Here is a 20170-nt window from a genome sequence, read left to right on the forward strand (position 1 = left end):
ACAATAAAACAGATAATTTATTGAAAAGATAAACAAAATTGACAAACCCATAACTAAACTACATAAGAAAGCAAGAAAGAAGACAAAGCCAAATACTACAAGATCGCATTTATATGTAGAATGTAAAACAGTAAAACTTAGAAACAGAATGTGGAATGGTGATTGTCAGGGGCTTGGGGCAGAGGAAAGTGGGATGATGATGGTCAAAAGGTACAAAGTTCCAATTATGCAATGGTGACTACAGTTAACGGTATTATATTATATAGTTGAAATTTGCTAAGTGGGAAGATGTTAACCTGTTCTCACCAAACACACTCATAGAAAATAGTAACCATGAGCAGTGATAGATATGTGGATTTTGATTGTGATGATCATTGCATAACAAGACCAAGTTGTACATCTAAATATATACAATATTTATTTGTGTCGTTTATATATTTATTTAAATAAATTTATATAAATAAGTTATTTTAAATTCATTATTAGTAAAACTCAAAAATAGCAAAGTATTTATGTAATTAGTCCAATATTTAGTTTCCTTAGGGACAGTCTGCTAATTTCTTCTTTTTCAGTAAATTTGTTTCTTTGCAGACCTCATTTTTTTGTTAATAAATGGATATGTTGAGATTATAATCTAGTAACACTTGAAGTAAGTCTTTTCCTCTCAGAAATTTTTGTTGCTTGATATAGATTAGAGTGTTTCATTTAATGACTTTTTTTTTTACAGACTATTTTCCTTGCCATATGTAGTCAAGGAAATTTTTTGTTCTTATAGTTTAGTAGTTTGACAGTGATTTCCTTAAAACACCTGGGTTAAAAAAAACAAAACAAAACATACTCTTCCAGTCTGCAGAACTGTATCTGTGCAGGTGGGATACTCTTTCAACATGGAGCAAGCCTTTTATCTTATTTATTTATTTTTAAATATTTTATTTATTGGGCGCCTGGGTGGCTCAGTTGGTTAAGCCACTGCCTTCAGCTCAGGTCATGATCCTGGAGTCCCGGGATTGAGTCCCACATCAGGCTCCCTGCTCAGCGGGGTGTCTGCTTCTCCCTCTGACCCTCTTCCCTCTCGTGCTGTCTCTCATTCTCTCTCTCAAATAAATAAATAAAATCTTAAAAATAAATAAATAAATAAATAAAATATTTATTTTAGACAGAGAGAGAGAAGGAGAAGGAGGATCCTAGCGGAGCAGGGAGCCCAATGTGGGGCCCAATGTGGGGCTCAATCCCAAGACCCTGGGATCATGACCTGAGCCGAAGGCAGACACTTAACTGACTGAGCCACCCAGGCATCCTAGAGCAAGCCTTTTAAACTCTGCCTCAGGCTTCATTTTATTTGTGCTGAGTTTAAAGGTCAGTCAGAGGTCAAATCTGTGTCTTCAAAGGTCTTTTTTTTTTTTTAAGCATGCTTCCTGCCTCAGCTATATGCATGGTTTTGTAGGGTCTTTGAAATATACAGACTTTTTGAAAGCTCTTACTCATCACTATTTTTCCTCCCACATTTCAGCATGTCTATTGCTTCCCTTAACTTTTTCTCTATTTTTTTAGATCAAGCAATAGAAGTCTCTTCCCTATCAATTCAATATTTTGAAGGAAGAAACTCTGTGTAATAACTTCCCTGTCCTGATATAATTCAAGTTCGGTGGAATAAGGGAAAGCCTCATATAGCTGTTCTTTGCTCTGTCTTTTCCAGAACCTAGTACCTATACTGGGGATGCATACTGCTATATTGAAGACTATTGCTAAATAGGAGAAGGGAATGGAAGACGTCAGATTAAACTGCCGCAAGAATTTTCTTATGTTTGTCCTCATAAGATACCCAATTGGTTGCATGTTTCTCCTGGCTAAAACTTTTGGTTGCCTTAACTCTTTTAGAGTTGAGTTAAAGTTGATTCTGACAAATTTTTCCGCTTTTAAGTGTTTTAAGTTTTCAAACATTTAAGACGTGTATACAGTGAGAACAATAATGTCCTGATGCAAAAAAGTTGAGGCATAATCGCTAGAGTGAATTACTTAAGTAGATAAAATGGAATTGATCTTGTACTTGAGCTGAAGTGTTGACCTAGAATACAGCGAGTAGATTTTAACTTTGTAAAAATGAAGAAGTTAGAATAGATGATGATAGATGCTAGGAGTAGACAGATATGGTGAAAATAGATGGCAAATTCTCTGGTTAGTACTTTCTTTGTACAATAAAATGGAAAGCAAGATTATCACCTGGGTATTAGAAGGAGCAGAAAATGTTGGCAGTTGGGGAAAATAAAACGAAATACAAAATATCCTTCTAAAATTTTGAAAGGAAGAGACTACAGAAAAGGAAAAAGAAGAGAGTGCTTGTGAATATGGAAAAAATATTGAATATTTTTATAAGTCAAGAGGGAAAAAAACTCATATCCCAGAATAAAATTACATAGGTGCCAAGATCCACAAATAGATGGTAGAGGAAGAAACCAAACGTTGTTTATGAAATAATGAAATAAGAATAATACCATCATTTTTAGGATCTCATTAATATTACCCTAAGTAAATAATAAAGAAACACATTTTTAAAAATAAATAAACCCAGGGGAGGATATAACAGACAGTGGAAGTAAGAGAGAAGTTAAAAACAAATGAGTTTATTGAAAGTTTCTCTACAAAACAGCACAGGTGACTCTCTCTATATTCCCTCTCATAGTTGCCTTGGGAGGGGAAAACAAAATCTGCTGTGGTTAATGTTAATTAACATGGATTTTTAAAAAGATATTTATAGGTAGTTCACAGAATTGATTAAGTCAGAAAAAAGAGACAAGCAGTACTGGAGTCTCGGAAACAGGAAATGGAGTTACTATCTTATAGTAAGAACAAGAGATTGAGGAGACTGCAGTAAGAATAAATGCAATCCAGCCATTGATTTTGTGTTTCTATCCCTCTCTCAATATTGAAAGTTCTAGAAGAGAATACCTGATTACCTGAGGTACTTCACAGGAAACCCTATCATCTCAAACTGTACATGGCAGAAAGAAAAAAGATCAAAATTACCAGTTTCCAATTTAGGAAGAATGCACTTAGATTTGCATCCTGCCCTAATTCCCAAATTTTGACATATAAGCCAGTACCTTGCATGTAATTCCTTAAGTACACCTAATTGAGTGGAGTTCATTTTGGTCTGAAAACCAGTCAACTAAAGGGACAAGCTATCTGCCACTCCAAAACCCCAAGATATTATAATAGGACTCATACATGATAACCTCTGTAGATGTTTGTTCAAAAATGTCAATATGGGAATTATGTGAATATGATAGTAATCTTGAGCTCATTTAATGCCATAAACACACTGACATACAAGCTATCTATACACAACTAATTCTGAAAATGATCTGAAGACTGGCAGAATAGACCTTCCCAAATAATAATAGAGAGGAAACCATATTGACATGGGTAGGAGCAGCAGAGATGCACTTGGGAATCAAATTTCCAGCAAGACTAACTACAAACAGGGGCAACACCATAAGAACAGAAAAGTGATCAAACCATATATCAGGAGTTACCACCACATGGGGCCTGGACTAGGAAGGACAGTTCCTATAGTATCTAGCTTTGAAAACCAGAAGGACTTAACTTCAGGATCCCTAAATTTTTACTCCCTTTTGCATGTTATATATATACATATGACATATATATACATGACATATATATTTAAATATATAATATTTATATATTTGTATAATTTCCTATATAAGACTTTATATTTTAAAATGTTTTTATTTTGTGTGTCCCCCAATATAACTGATTTTATTACTTTTATTTTTTAACTTCCATACTGGCTTTATATGTGATTAATCTACTACCTTTACTCTATGTTCATTTTTACTTATGGAATTATTTACTTTCATAATTTTCTTATTCATGAGTAAGAAAACCTTTTTTTTCCACTTAAAGAATTCCATTTTTAATGTTTCTTGTAAGGCTAGTTTAGTGATGACAAACTCTATAAGTTTTGTTTGTCTAGGAAACTCTTTCTCTCTCCTTCTATTCTGAATAATAGCCTTGCTGGATAGAGTATTCTTGGCTGCAGATATTTTACTTTCAGCACTTTGAATAAGCATGACACTCCCTTCTGGCTTGCAAAGTTTCCACTGAACAATCAGCTGATAGCCTTATGGGGTTTCTCTTGTTTCCCATTTTCTTTTCTCTTGCTGCTTTAAAAATTCTCTCATTATCAATACCTTTTGCATTTTGATTATTACATGTCTTAGTATGGAACTCCTTGAATTAATCTTTTTATGGTCTTTCTCTTCTTCCTGGACCTGGATATTCACAGATTAGGGAAATTTTTAGGTATTATTCATCCAATAAATTTTCTATACCCTTTTCTCTCTAACTTCTGAGATCCCTATAATATGAATTATTATGCTTGATGATGTCTCTGGAGTTTCCTTAACCTATTCTCATTTATTATTATTATTGTTATTATTATTATTATTTGCTGTGTTGAAGGCCATATATGAAAAACTCACAGCTAACTACATTCAGTGGGGAAAAACTGAGGACTTTTCCTCTAAGATCAAAAACAAAACAAGTGGTTTAAAAACATTAAAACCACACCAAAAAAAAAAAAAACTATTAGAAGTGATGAATGAATTTAATAAACTTGCAGGATACAAAAGGAACATACACAAACTTGTTGCATTTTTATCCTAATAATGAAATAGCAGAAAGAGCAATTAAGAAAACAAATCCCAGGATGCCTGGGTGGCTCAGTCATTAAGCATCTGCCTTCAGCTCCAGTCATGATCCCAGGGTCCTGGGATCAAGCCCCTTATCAGGCTCCTGCTCAGCGGGAAGCCTGCTTCTCCCTCTCCCACTCCCCCTGCTTGGTTCCTGCTCTCACTATCTCTCTGTCAAATAAATAAATGAAATCTTAAAAAAGAGAGAAGGAAAGAAAACAAATCCCATCTACAACTGTACATCCACTTATTTAAAAAAAAAAAAACACCTGCAAATAAATGTATCCAAAGAGGTGAAAAAACTATATCTGAAAACTATAAGGCATTGATGAAAAATTAAAGACAACACAAATAAATGGAAATGTATACCAGGCTTATGGACTTGAAGAATTATTGTTGATAAATGTCCATATGACCCAAAGAAATCTACAGATTCAATATAATTCCTGTCAAAATACCAGTAGCTTTTTCCAAAACTAGAATAGTCCTAAAACTTTCATGAATCCAAAAAAACAAAAAAACAAAAAAAACCCCTCAATTAGCTAAAGCTATCTTAAGAGAAAAGAACAAAACTAGAGGTATCACAGGCCCAGATTTCAAGAAATACTACAAACTGCAGTAACCAAAGCAGTATCGTACTGCAAAAATACATGCATAGATCAATCAATAGAGAGCCCAGAAATAAACCCATACGTATCTGATCAAATAAGCTACAACAAAGGAGGCAAGAATATGCAAGGGGGGGAAATACAGACTTTTCAATAAATGGTGTTGGGAAAAGTAGACAGCAACATGCAAAAGGATGTAACTAGACCAATTCCTCACACCATGCACAAAAATAAACTCAAAATGGACTTAAAACCTAAATGTGACATCTGAAACCATAAAAATCCTATGAGAAAACAGTTAATAATGTCTTTGACATTGGCTGTCATTTTTCTAGGTAAGTCTCCTCAGTCAAGGGAAACAAAAACAAAAGTAAACTGTTGGGACTACAGCAAAATAAAAAGCTTTTACACAGCAAAGGAAACCATTAGAAAAAAGCCTATGAATGGAAGAAGATATTTGCAAATGATACATCTGATAAAATGTTTATGTCCAAAATATATAAAGAACTTATACAATTCAAACCAGAAGAAAAAATCCAGTGAAAAAAATTAACCAAGGAACTGAAGAGACACTTTCCTGAAGAAGACATATAGATGACCAAAGAATAGACATTTTTCTGAAGAAGGTATATAGATGGCCAAAGATACAAAATGATGACCAACATCACACATCAAAACCACAGTGAACTCTCACCTCACACCAGTCAGAAATTCTAGTATCAAAAGAAAAGGAATAAGTGTTGGTGAGCATGTGGAGAAAAGCCAATCATCATGCACCACTGGTAGAAAGGTAAATTTTCACAAGTATTGTGTAAAAAATTATGAAGTTTCTCCAAAAAATTAAAAATACAAATACCATATAAACAAATTATTCCACTTCTGAGTATTTACACAAAGAAAACAAAAAAATTAATTTGAAAAGATACAATGTAGTTCTATGTTTATTGTAGCATTATTTACAATAATGAAGATAAGGAAGCAATAAAGCAATAAAGGGTTTTTTTACTAGGGAATAGATAAAGACAATATAGCATATTGAAAATAGAATTGCTCTAAAATCCAGTAATCCAGTAAAAAAAGACCAGATATTTATTCCCAATATACAAAAACATTAATTCATACACCCCTATAGACATACACCCCTATGTCTATAGCAGCATTATTTATAATAGCCAAATATGGAAGCAGCCATTGTGTCCATAGATAGAGGAATAGATAAGAAGATGTGGTATACCGGGGAGGGTATGTGCTATGGTGAGTGCTGTGAATTGTGCGGGACTGTTGAGTCGCAGATCTGTACCTCTGAAACAAATAATTCAATATATGTTAAAAAGAAGAAGAAGAAAAGAAGGAGAAGAAGGAGAAGAAGAAGGAGAAGGAGGAGGAGGAGAGAGGAGAAGAAGAAAGAAGAAAGAAAAAAGAAGAAAGAAGAAGGAGGTAGCAGGAGGGGAAGAATGAAGGGAGAAATTGGAGGGAGAGATGAACCATTAATAAGTCACAAAGATAAAAAGAGCAGCATCTGGTATACAGAATATTATAATAAGGTTGTATGGTGACAGACGATAACTACATTAATTGTGTTGAACATTGAGTAATGTATGTAATGTAATTGTCCAGTAAATGTCTTGTACATCTAAACCTATTTAACATTGTGTTAATTAAACTTCAGTTATAAAATGAAATAAAAAATAACAAAAGGAAGTTATATAAGTTCTTTATATATTTTGGATATTAACCCCTTATTGGATATGTCATTTGCAAATGTCTTCTCTCACTCACTAAGTTACCTTGTAGTTTTGTTGTTTCCTTCTCTGTGCAAACATTTTTTACCTCGGTATAGTCCTAATAGTTGAATTTTGTGCTTGTGTCCCTTGCCAAAACTGACATACTTTGAAACCTTTTTCTAAGGCCAAGGTTAATCAAATTACCATCTATACTTTCTTGTAGGAATAGTGTGGTTTCAGGTTCCACATTTATGTCTTTGATCCATTTTGAGGTTTTATGTGTGTATGGTGTAAGAAACTGGTCCAGTTTCATTCTTTTGCATGTTGCCCTCCAGTTTTCCTAACACCATTTGTCAAACAGATTGTCTTTTCCAATTGTATATTCTTGCCTCCTTCATCATAATATTACTTGACCATATGTGGAATTTAAGAAACAAAACAAATGAACAAACAAAAAATATACAAAAAAAAACTGACAAGAAGGTAGATGGGCGCGAGATGGATGAAATAGATAAAGAATTAGGAGTATAATTATCTTGATGAGCACTGAGAAATGTATAGAATTGTTGAATTACTATATTGTACATCTAAAACTAATATAACACTGTATGTTAACTTGGTTTGAATAGAAAATAACAAAAAGAAGAAAATGGGGGGTATACAAGAATTTCTGGCACATAGTAATTCTGAAATCAAGCCAGGTACATTTTGGCAGTGCCATGATTAGTACTCAAGGCCTGGGAATATTGTGCATGATTTTTTTTTATCCTTTCTATGAGTTCTTGTTTCCATTTTCCAATTCTCCTTACTAGCCTGTGTTTGAAGCAAGTAGCTTTCTTTTGCTGCTTCCCAACTATAGAAATTTGAGGCTTCTTAGGCTTCTTTTCATTTGAATGACTCACTCACCTTTTGTCCAAAATGACAATGTTTCCACTAATATAATTCTCTGAAAATTTATTTCTTTTCTATAAGTTATTTGGAGATCTACTATTTGAGGCATCAGGCAAAATCACCTATCTCTTTGGGCAAGACATTTTATACTTTGGGTGTTGCCAAGGCTGCTGCTGAGCGGCAACATTGACTTATTATAAGTTCTACTATTGATTTGAAAGGTACTTTGATGTGTTCTTTAAGATTTCTCTGAATTCTTTCTTTTATAATTTTTTGTTATGTTATGTTAGTCGCCATACAGTTAGTTTTTTATTTTATTTTATTTTATTTTATTTTATTATTTTATGTTAATCACCATACAATACATAATTAGTTGTTGATGTAGTGATCCATGATTGATTGTTTTCATATAACACCCAATGCTCCATGCAGTACATGCCCTCCTTAATACCCATCACTGGGCTAACACATCCCCTCACCCCCATCCCCTCTAAAGCCCTCACTTTGTTTCTCTGAGTCCATAGTCTCTCATGATTCATCTCCCTCTCTGATTCCTGCCCCCCCTTCATTTTTCCCATCCTTCTCCTAATGTCCTCCATGCTGTTCTTTATGTTCCACAAATAAGTGAAACCATATGATAATTTACTTTCTCAGCTTGACTTCTTTCACTTAGCATAATCTCCTCCAGTCCCATCCATGTTGATGTAAAAGTTGGGTATTCATCATTTCTGATGGCTGAGTCATATTCCATTGTATACATGGGCCACATCTCCTTTATTCATTCATCTGTTGAAGGGCACCTCAGCTCTTTCCACAGTTTGGCTATTGCGGACATTGCTGCTATGAACATTGGGGTGCATATGGCCCTTCTTTTCACTACATCTGTCTTTGGGGTAAATACCCAGGAGTGCAATTGCTGGGTAATAGGGTAGCTCTATTTTTGAGGCACCTCCACACTGTTTTCCAAAGTGGCTGTACCAACTTGCATTCCCACCAACAGTGTAAGAGCGTTCCCCTTTCTCCACGACCTCTCCAACATTTGTTGGTTTTTACCTTGTCAATTTTTGCCATTCTAACTGGTGTAAGGTAGTATTTCAATATGGTTTTGATTTGAATTTCCCTGATGGCTAATGATGATGAACAATTTATTCATGTGTCTGTTAGCCATTTGTATGTCTGCTTTTAAGAAGTGTCTGTTCATGTCTTCTGCCCACTTTTTGACTTGATTATTTGTTTGTTGGGTCTTGAGTTTGAGAAGTTCTTTATAGATCTTGGATATCAGCTCCTTGTCTGTAGTGTCATTTGCGAATATATTCTCCCATTCTGTGGGTTGCCTCTTTGTTTTGTTGATTGTTTCCTTTGCTGTGCAGAAGATTTTTATCTTGATGAAGTCCCAAAAGTACATTTTTGCTTTGTTTCAATTGCCTTTGGAGATGTATCTTGAAAGAACTTCCTGTGGCCGATGTCAAAGAGTTTATTGCCCCTGTTCTCCTCTACGATTTTGTTGGATTCCTGTCTCACATTGAGGTCTTTAATCCATTTTGAGTTTATCTTTGTGCATGATGTAAGAGAATGGTCCAGTTTCATTCTTCTGTATATACCTGTCCAGATTTCCCAGCACCATTTATTGAAGAGACTGCCATTTTTCCATTACACATTTTTTCCTGCTTTGTTGAAGATTATTTGACCACAGAGTTGAGGGTCCATATCTGGGCTCTCTATTCTGTTCCATCTGTCTATGTCTGGTTTTGTGCCAGTACCATTCTGTCTTGGTGATCACTGCTTTGTAACATAGCTTGAAATCAAGCAACGTGATGTCCCCAGCTCTGTTTTTCTTTTTCAACATTTCCTTGGCAATTGGGGGTCTTTTCTGATTCCATACAAATTTTAGGATTGTTTTTTCCAGCACTTTGAAAAACGTCATTGGAATTTTGATCAGAATGGCGTTGAAGGTACAGATTGCTCTGGGTAAGCATAGACATTTTAATAATGTTTATTCTTCCAATCCATAAGCGTTGAATGTTTTTCCATCTTTTTGTGTCTTCTTCAATTTCTTTCATGAGTGTTCTGTAGTTCCAAGAGTATAGATCCTTTGCCTCTTTGGTTAGGTTTATTCTGAGGTATCTTATGATTTTTGGTGCTATTGTAAATGGAATCGTTTCTTTAATTTCTCTTTCTACAGTTGCGTTGTTAGTGTATAAGAAAGCAACTGATTTCTATGCATTGAGTTTGTATCCTGCCACATGACTGAATTGCTGGATGAGTTCTAGTAATTTGGGGGTGGATCTTCTGGATTTTCCACATAAAGTACCATGTCATCTGTGAAGAGAGAGAGAGTTTGACCTCTTCTTTGCCAATTTGAATACTTTTATTTCTTTTTGTTGTCTGATTGCTGTTGCTAGGACTTCTGATACTATGTTGAACAATAGTGGTGAGAGTGGGCATCCTTGATGTGTTCCTGATCTTAAGGGAAAGGCTCTCAGCTTCTCCCCATTGAGGATGATATTCGCTGTGGGTTTTTCATAGATGGATTTTATGAACTTGAGGAATATTCCCTCTATCCGTATACTCTGAAGAGTTTTAATCAGGAAGGGATGTTGTATTTTGTCAAATGCTTTCCTGCATCAATTGAGAGGACCATATGGTTCTTCTCCCTCCTCTTATTAATGTGTTCTATCACATCGATTGATTTGCAAATGTTGTACCACCCTTGCCTCCCAGGGATAAATCACACCTGGTAGTGGTGGATGATCCTTTTAAAGTATTGTTGGATCCTATTAGCTAGGATTTTGTGGAGGATTTTGGAATCCATATTCATCTGGGATATCAGTCTGAAATTCTACTTTTTTGGGGGTCTTTGACTGGTTTGGGGATCAAGGTAATTCTGGGCTCATAGAATGAGTTTGGAAGCTTTCCTTCTGTTTCTACTTTTTGAAACAGCTTCAGTAGATTAGGTATTATTTCTTCTTTGACTGTTTGGTAGAATTCCTCTGGGAATCCATCAGGCCCTGGACTCTTGTTTTTTGGGAGGTTTTTGATCACTGCTTCAATCTTCTTACTGGTTATTGACCTATTCATGTTGACAATTTCTTCCTGTTTCAGTCTTGGCAGCTTATAGGTTTCCAGGAAGGCCTCCATTTCTTCCAGGTTGCTTAATTTATTGGCATATAGTTGTTGATAATAAATTCTAATATTTTTTTATATTTCCTTGGTGTTAGTAGTGATATCTCCCCTTTCATTCATAAATTTATTAATTTGGGTCCTTTCTCTCTTCTTTTGGGTAAGTCTGGCCAATGGTTTATCAATCTTATTAATTCTTTCAAAGAACCAGCTTCTAGTTTCTTTGATCTGATCTACTGTGTTTCTGGTTTCTAATTCACTGATCTCTGCTCTAATCTTATTTCTCTTCTAATGCGTGGCTTAGGCATTGTTTGTTGCTTTTTCTCCATGTCTTTAAGGTGTAAAGTTAGTTGGTGAATTCGGGACTTTTCTCTTTTTTAAGTGAGGCTTGGATGGCTATGTATTTCCCCCTTAGGACCGCCTTTGCACTATCCCATAGGTTTTGGACCAATGTGTCTTTGTTCTCATTGATTTCCATGAATTGTTTCAGTTCTTCTTTGATTTCCAGGTTGACCCAAACATTCTTGAGCAGAGTGGTCTTTAGCTTCCAACCGTTTGAATTTCTGCCAAATTTTTCTTATGATTGAGTTCCAGTTTTAGAGCACTATGGCCTGAGAATATGCACAGAATAATCTTAATCTTTTGATATTGGTTGAGACCTGATTTGTGACCCAGTATGTGGTCTCTCTGGAGAAACTTCCAAGTGTGCTCAAGAAGAATGAGTATTCTATTGTTTTAGGATAGAATGTTCTGTATATATGTATGAGGTCCATCTGTTCCAGTGTGTCATTCAAGGCTCTTGTTTCTTTATTGATTTTCTGCTTAGATAATCTGTCTATTGCTGAGAGTGGTGTATTGAGGTCTCCTACAATTAACGTATTGTTATCGATATCAATATAACATATTATTGTCAATATTTATTTCGGTTAACAGTTGGCTTATGTAGATGGCTGCTCCCATGTTGGGGGCATAGATATTTACAATTGTTAGATCTTCTTGTTGGATAGACACTTTAAGAATGATTTCGTGTCTTCTGTGTCTCTAACTACAGTTTTTAGCTTAAAATCTAATTTGTTTGATATAAGAATTGCTACCCAAGCTTTCTTTTGAAGTCCGTTGGCATGGAAGATGGATCTCCAACCCTTCAATTTCAGTCTGGATGTATCTTAGGTTCAAAATGAGTCTCTTGTGGGCAGCATATGGATTGGTCCTCTCTTTTTATCCAATCTGCAACCCTGTGCCAATTTATGGGAGCATTTAGGCCGATCACATTGAGAGTGATTATTGAAAGATATGAATTAATTGTCATCATGTTGCCTGTGATGACCTTGTTTTTATAAATTGTCCCTGCAAATTTCTGTTATATATCACTCTTGCCATCTTTCTCCTTTTATAGAAGCCCTTTAATATTTCTTGCAGGGCCAGCTTAGTGGTCACATATTCTTTCAGTTTCTGCTGCTCTTGGAAGCTCTGCAACTCTCCAACCATTCTACATGACAGCCTTGCTGGATAAAGTATTCTTGGCTGCATGTTCTTCTCATTTAGTACCCTCAATATGTCTTGCCAGGCCTTTCTGGCTTGCTAGGCCTCTGTGGATAGGTCTAATGTTATTCTGATATTCCTCCCTTTGTACGTCAGGAATCTCTTCCCCCTAACTGCCCTTAAGATGGTTTCCTTGGTTCTAAGATTTGCAAGTTTTACTATTACATACCAGGGTGTTGGCCTGTTTTCCTTGGGATCTTGGGAGGGGTCCTCTCTGCCTCTAGGTCATGAATGTTTGTTTCATTCCCCAGATTAGGGAAGTTCTCAGCTACGATTTGCTCAAATACATCTTCTAGTCCTCTCTGTCTCTCCAACCCCTCCGGGATTCCAATTATTCTGACATTGGAATGCTTCATGGTGTCACTTATTTCTCTGATTCTATTTTCATGGATTCTGAGTTGTTTTTCCCTGGCCTCCTCTTTTCCCTTTTTATCTATTAAATTGTCTTCCAGGTCACTTATTCGTTCTTCTGCCTCAGGTACCCTAACTGTTAGATTATCTAGATTGGATTGGATCTCATTGACAGCATTTTTAAGTTCTGCCAATTCAGCTTTCATTTCTCCTTAGAGACTCTATGTTGCCATTAATTGATTTCTCCATTCTAGCCATTGTCTTCACAATTGCTAGCCTGAATTCCATTTCTGACATCTTGGTTGTATCTGAATCCATTTGTAAATCTGTGGCAGAAGTCATAATCTCTGAGTCTTTCCTATTTTGGGGGTTCCTCCTCTTAGTCATCCTGCTGATGGGTGGTTGAGGGAATGTACAGAATCCAAATTATTGACCAGAACCCAAGCAAGATGCACCTGTTTTATAGGGACCTTAGGGTTGCTGGCCTCTTGTTCTCCCAGCCTATCTTCCAGGGAAAGGGCCTACCTCACTGTTACTCAGGCAACCCTGTTTGGGCACAGTTGCCCTGCCCCCTGTGGGGGGGATGAGCTCAGTGAAAACAGGTTTTTTGGGCTTTTGTTCTCTGGCAGCTTGCCCTGGTGCCTTTCCATTTCTCTTCCACGAGTCAGAGCAGAAGAGACAGTTTCCAACCCTCTGCCTCAGAGCAGAGAGATCGTAGTCTGTTCTTCAGTGAGCTCTCCAGGCCACATCATCTCCGTTTCTGTCCGTGCTGCTATAAACTGCAGCGTCCTGGTTTGTGTGCCCCTCAGCAGGGTTCCCAGTCCTCACCTCCAGGTCAGAGCTCGGGGGCACGTCTCTGCCCTCTGTGCTTCTAAAACCACCAGCCACCCCCAGTTAGCACACACAGGTATGCCAGTCTGTGCTCTGTCCCCAGCCTGGAGGCTATTGCTCACTGATGGTGTAGGATTGCCACAGCTCCCTCCCTGTTCCATTTAACCTCCAATATCTGCCCACAGAATCACAACTTCCCACGTCATACCTCAAGGTCAACCACTTGCGATATTCTATTTGTAGAGATCCAGATATATCTTCTTACATCTCAGGCTGATTTTGTGGGTGTTCAGAGTGGTCTGGAAGATATCCAGCTCAATTCCAAGAACTGTTTGGAATAGGGTCCCCTACTCCTCTGCCATCTTTTCCTCCCCACATCATTAGTTTTTGATGTAGTGTTCCATGATTCATTGTTTGCATAACACCCAGTGCTCCATGCAATACGTGCCCTCAATACCCATCACTGGGCTAACCCATCCCTCCACCCCACTCCCCTCTGAAACCCTCAGTTTAAGTCCCAGAGTCCATAGTCTCTCATGGTTCATATCCCCTCAAGATTTCTCTGAACTCTTAACATGGATTATATTACCACACTCTTAACCTGTATCTTATATCAACTATTCTTAACAGTGTCATGGATTTGATTGTTTGGTAGCCATTTCTAATTTTGGCATCACTGTCATCTGGAAGATGGAGAATTTTTTTCCCCTGTGACTTATTCATTTTTATTTATTTATTTATTATTTATTTATTTTTATTATTATGTTCAATTAGCCAACATATAATACATCATTAGTTTTTGATGTAGTGTTCAATGATTCATTACTTGCATAGAACACCCACTGCTCATTACAACACGTGCCCTCCTCAGTACTCATCACCTGGTTACCCCATCCCCCACCTCCCTCCCTTCTGAGACCCTCAGTTTGTTTCCCAGAATCCAGGGTCTCTCATGGTTTGTCTCCCTCTCTAATTTTCCCCACTTCAGTTTTCCCCTTCCTTCCCCTAATGTTCTCCATGCTATTCCTTATATTCCACACATGAGTGAAACCATATTAATTGTCTTTCTCTCCTTGACTTATTTCACTTAGCATAACCCCTCCAGTTCCATCCATGTCGATGCAAATGGTGGGCATTCATCCATTCTGATGGCTGAGTAATATTCCATTGTATATATGGACCACATCTTCTTTATTCATTCATCTATTGAAGGAAATCTTGGCTCCTTCCACAGCTTGCCTATTGTGGACATTGCTGATATGAACATTGGGGTGCAGGTGCCCCTTCTTTTCAGTACATCTGTATCTTTGGGATAACTACCTAGTAGTGCAAGTATTGGGTTGTGGGGTAGCTATATTTTTAATGTCTTGAGGAACCTCCATACTGTTTTCCAGAGTAGTTGCACCAGCTTGTATTCCCAACAACAGTGTAAGAACATTCCTTCCCCCTTCTTCACATTGTCACCAACACTTGTTTGCTATCTTGTTAATTTTTACCATTCTAACTAATGTAAGGTGAGATCTCATTGTGGTTTTGATTTGTATTTTCCTGATGGCTAGTGATGTTGAACATTTGTTCATGTGTCTGTTATCCATTTGTATGTTTTCTTTGGAGAAGTGTCTGTTTGTGTCTTCTGCCCAGTTGTTGACTGGATTAATTGTTTTTGGGGGTGTTGAGTTTGGGAAGTTCTTTATAGATCTTGGATACCAGCCCTTTATCTGAAATGTCATTTCAAATATCTTCTCCCATTCATGGGTTGCCTTTTTGTATTGTTGACTGTTTCCTTTACTGTGCAGAAGCTTTTTATCTTGATAAAATCCCAATAGTTCATTTTCACCTTTGTTTCCCTTGCCTTTACAGATGCATCTTGAATGAAATTGCTGTGGCCAATGTAGAAGAGGTCAATGCCTATGTTCTCCTCTAGGATTTTAATGGATTTCCTGGCTCACACTGAGGTCTTTCATTCATTTTGAGTTTATTTTTGTGTATGGTGTAAGAGATTGATCCAGTGTCATTCCTCTGCATGTGGCTGTCCAAGTTTCCCAGCACCATTTATTGAAGACACTGTGTTTTTCCATTGGATATTCTTCCCCAATTTGTTGAAGATTAGTTGACCATAGAGTTGAGGATCCATTACTAGGGTCTCTATTCTGTTCCATTGATCTATGTGCCAGTTTTTATGCCAATACCATACTGTCTTGATGACCAAAGCTTTGTAATATAACTTGGAGTCAGGCATCATGAAGCCCCCAGCTTTGGTTTTCTTTTTCAACATTCTTCTGGAGATTTGGGGTCTTTTCTGGTTCCATACAAATTTGTTGGTTTGTTTCAGCTATGTGAAAAATGTCAATGGTATTTTGATAGGGATTGCATTGAATGTGTATATTCCTCGGGGCATCTTAGAGATTTTAACAATGTTTATTCTTCCAATCCAAGAGCATGGAATGTTTTTCCATCTCTTTGTGTCTTCTTCCATTTCTTTCATAAGTGTTCTGTAGTTTCTAGAGTATAGATTCTTTACCTCATTGGTTAGGTTTATTCCTAGGTATCTTATGGTTTTTGGTGCTATTGTCAATTGAATCAATTCCTTAATTTCTCTCTCTCCAGTTACATTGTTAGTGTCTAGAACAGCAAGTGATTTCTGTGAATTGATTTTGTGTCCTGCCACGTTACTGAATTGCTGTATGACTTCTAGTAATTTGGTGGTGGAGTCTTTTGGGTTTTCCGCATAAAGTATTATGTCATCTACAAAGAGAGAGAGAGAGTTTGACTTCTTCTTTGCCAATTTGAATACCTTTTATTTCTTTTTGTTGTCTGATCGCTTTTGCTAGGACTTCTACTACTATGCTGAACAATAATGGTGAGAGTAGGCATCCCTCTTGTGTTCCTGACTTTAAGAGAAAAGTGCTCAGTTTTTCCCCACTGAGAAGGCTTTTCATAGATGGCTTTTATGATATTGAGGCATGTTCCCTCTATCTCTACACTATGATGATTTTAATCAGGAAAGGATGCTGTATTTTGTCAAATGCTTTTCTGCATCAATTGAGAGGATCATATGGTTCTTGTCTTTTCCTTTATTAATAATGTAGTGTATCACACTGATTGATTTGCAAATGTTGAACCACCCTTGTAGACCAGGAATAAATCCCACCTGATCGGGGTGAGTAATCCTTTTAAAGTACTGTTGGATCCTGTTGGCTAGGATCTTGTTGAGCATTTTGGCATCCATGTTCATCAGGGATATTGTTCTGTAATTCTCCTTTATGATGGGGTCTTTGCCTGGTTTTGGGATCAGGGTAATGTTCATAGAATGGGTCTGGAAGGTTTTCTTCCATGTCTATTTTTTGAAACAGCTTCAGTAGAATAGGTATTACTTCTTCTTTAAATGTTTGGTAGAATTCCTCTGGGAATCCATCAGGCCCTGGACTCTTGTTTTTTGGGAGGTTTTTGATTACTGCATCAATTTCCTTACCAGTTACTGGTCTGTTCAGATTGTCTATTTCTTCGTGTTTCAGTCTTGGTAGTTATAAGTTTCCAGGAATGTACCCATTTCTTCTAGATTGCTTAATTTGTTGGCATATAGTTGCTGGTAATAATTTCTAGTAATTGTTTCTGTTTCCTTGGTGTTAGTCATGATCTCTCCCCTTTCATTCATGATTTTATTAATTTGGATCCTTTCCTTTTCGTCTGGATAAGTCTGGCCAGAGGTTTGTCGATCTTATTAATTTTTTCAAAAAACAGCTTCTAATTTTGTTGGTGTTTCTACTAATTTTCTGGTTTCTATTTCATTGTATTCTGCTCTCTTCTTTATTATTTCTCTTCTCCTGCTTGGGTTAGGACTTATTTGTATTGTATTATCATCTGTTTCTTTATTTGGTTATTAATTTGTTGCTATAATTGGGTGCTCCCAAATTAGGTGCATAAATATTTACAATTGTTAGATCTTCTGTTGGATAGACCCTTTAAGTATGATGTACTGTCCCTCTTCATCTGTTACTCAAGTTTTTTTAAAAAAATAATTTTTCTGATATGAGGATTTCTACCCCAGCTTTCTTTTGAGATCCATTATCATGGTAAGTGGTTCTCCATCCCCACTTTCAATCTGCAGGTGTCTTTAGGTCTAGATGAGTGTCTTGTAGACAGCATATGGATGGGTCTTGCTTTTTTTTTTTAAGGATTTTATTTATTCATTTGAGAGAGAGACAGAGAGAGCATAAGCAATGGGAGAGGCAGAGGGAAAGGGAGAAGCAGACTCCCCACTGAGCTGGGAGCTCGTCGTGGGGCTCAATCCCAGGACCTGGAGATCATGACCTGAGCCAAAGGCAGATTCTTAACTGACTGAGCCACCCAGGTGCACCTGGGTCTTGCTTTTTAATCCAATCTGAAACCCTGTGTCATTTAGCGCATTTACATTCAAATTATTGAAAGGCATAAAATTAGTACCACTGTATTCCCTGTAATGTCCCTGTTTCTGTAGGTTGTCTCTGTTTCTTTCTGGTCTATGTGACTCTGGGGCCTCTCTTCGCATACAGGATCCCCCTTAACATTTCTTACAGGGCTGGCTTGGTGTTTACATATTCTTTCAGTTTCTGCTGGTCCTGGAAGCTCTTTATCTCTCCTTCCATTCTGAATGACAGCCTTGCTGGATAAAGTATGCTTGGCTGCATGTTTTTCTCATTTAGTACCCTGAATGTGCCTTGCCAGCTCTTTCTGGCCTGCCAGGTCTCTGTGGATAGGTCTGATGTCAGTGTAATGTCCCTAACCTAACTTCTTTAGCTGCTTTTAGGATTTTTCTTTATCTCTGAAATTTGCAAGCTTCACTATTATATGTCAGTGTGTTGATCTATTATATTGATTTTAGGAGGGGTCCTCTCTAACTCTTGGACATGACTCCTTGTTTCCTTCCCCCAGTTAGGGATAGTCTCAGATATAACTTGCTCAAATACACCTTCTGACCCTCTCTGTCTCTTTTTATCCTCAGGCATCCCAATAATTCTGATGTTGTTTTGTATTTTGGCATCACTGATTTCTTGAAGCCTCTCCTCATGGCTTATAAGTTGTTTTTCTCTCTTTTCTTCAGCTTCCTTTCTTTCTATCAACTTGTCTTCTATGTCATTTACTCTCTTCTGCCTCATTTACCCCAGCTGTTCAGCATCCAATTTTGATTGCATCTCCATTAGAGCATTTTAATTTTGGCCTGATTAGATCTCATTTCTGCACTAAGGGTTTCTCTAGTGTCTGTTATGCTTTTTTCAAGTCTAGCTACTAACTTTATCATTTATATCCTGAGTTCCATATCTGACATTTTACTTATATCCATATCATTCAGATCTTGTGGCAGAGAGTATTACCACTGGTTCTTTCTTTTGTTGTGAATTCCTCTTTCTAGCCATTTTGCCCAGAGAAGAATGGATGGACAAATGAGCAGTATCAAAAATACCAACCATGACCCAAGCAAAATACACACTAGACAAATCTGAAGAGATCACAAACCAAAAAAAAAAAGCAAAAGCAAAAAAAAAAAAAAAAAAAAGCTTTGGGGGAAGAGAGACTATGACCTCACAATATGGACAACACAGGATGATATAGTTGACCCTGAGTGTTTTTTGGCTTGTGTGTTAGAAGACACTAAATCACAAAATTTTAAAGAAAATAAAACTTATATATATACACAAAAATAAAATTGAATGGAGTGAAAGGAAGCCAAAAATGAAAAATATAATTATAAAATGTAAATGTAAAAAATGAAAGTTAAAAAAAGACTTAAAAGCAAAGAGTTGGAGAGAAGGAAAGATGGCAGAGGAGTAGGGGGCCCTATTACAACTGGTCCCCGGAATTGAGCTGGATATCTAACAGACCACTCTGAGCACCCACAAACCAGCATGAGATGTAAGAAGATCTGGATCTTTACAAACAGAATATCGCAGGGGGTTGGTTTTGAGGTACAAAGTGGGGAGCCCTGATTCTGTGGGCAGATATTGGAGGATAAACAGCAGCTGGAGGGTGCCTGGCCATGGGGATCCTACACAGCCAGTGAGTGACAGCCTCGTGTGCTGGGAACAGGTCACAGACTCCCAGACCAGTAGTGGTGGGGAAAGGAATTTAGGGCAGCCCCAGGGGCAGAAACCCAAGGGGTGAGGGGTCCTGCATGCAAACTGGGAGCAGCTGGCAGTTTTAGAAGCACAAAGGACAGAGATATGCTCTGTCCTGGAGGCAGGACTGGGAGCTCTGTGGAGGGGCCCACAACCCAGGATGCTGCAGTTATAGCAGCACAGACAGAAACAGAGACAGAGTGGCCTGGAGAGCTTGTGGAAAAACAGACTGAGGTCTCTCTGCTCTGAGATGGAGGGTTGGAAACAGTCTCTTCTGCTCTGACTCATGGAAGAGACGC

The sequence above is a fragment of the Neomonachus schauinslandi genome, chromosome Y (assembly GCF_002201575.2).
Source record: "Neomonachus schauinslandi chromosome Y, ASM220157v2, whole genome shotgun sequence".
In the NCBI taxonomy this organism is placed as follows: Eukaryota; Metazoa; Chordata; class Mammalia; order Carnivora; family Phocidae; genus Neomonachus; species Neomonachus schauinslandi.